Consider the following 499-nt stretch of genomic DNA (forward strand, 5'->3'; position numbering starts at 1 on the left):
TCCTTTTTCCGCATGGGATGACGAGGAAGTCGAGCGGCGCCAGCGGCACAATACGCGCCTTGCGGACCCCATGTTCGCTCCCTGACTTCTCGTCAACTGAGGCACGTGGTGTGATCACCAATGACCTCGATGGGGAACAGAGGCGGCAGCTTGAAGCTGCCCGTATGGCGGCTCTAAAGTGCGCCCATCCACGGTCGGTCATTGACCCTTGTGTGGGATATGTCTTCCGCCCGGTGGATCCCGCTTACGCGTCCACATCCTCGGGCCCCCGGCCAGAACGGATGATGATCTTACCACACGGAAAGCTCATCGAGCTCGTTTCTTGGTCCCACAAGATTTTCCGTTGGAATCTTATCGCACTCACTGAGTGCACAACGAGGTGGCTCTCGTGTACCCGCAATGCGGACAATATCTGTAGTGCTCGCCCCTGGCAAAAGCTCCACAGATGACGAAGCGCTCTTTGAGCGATGGGTGCAACGGCACCGAAAACTTTCCTCAC

Source organism: Plasmopara halstedii (assembly GCF_900000015.1).
Source record: "Plasmopara halstedii genome assembly, contig: Scaffold_672, whole genome shotgun sequence".
Lineage (NCBI taxonomy): Eukaryota > Oomycota > Peronosporomycetes > Peronosporales > Peronosporaceae > Plasmopara > Plasmopara halstedii.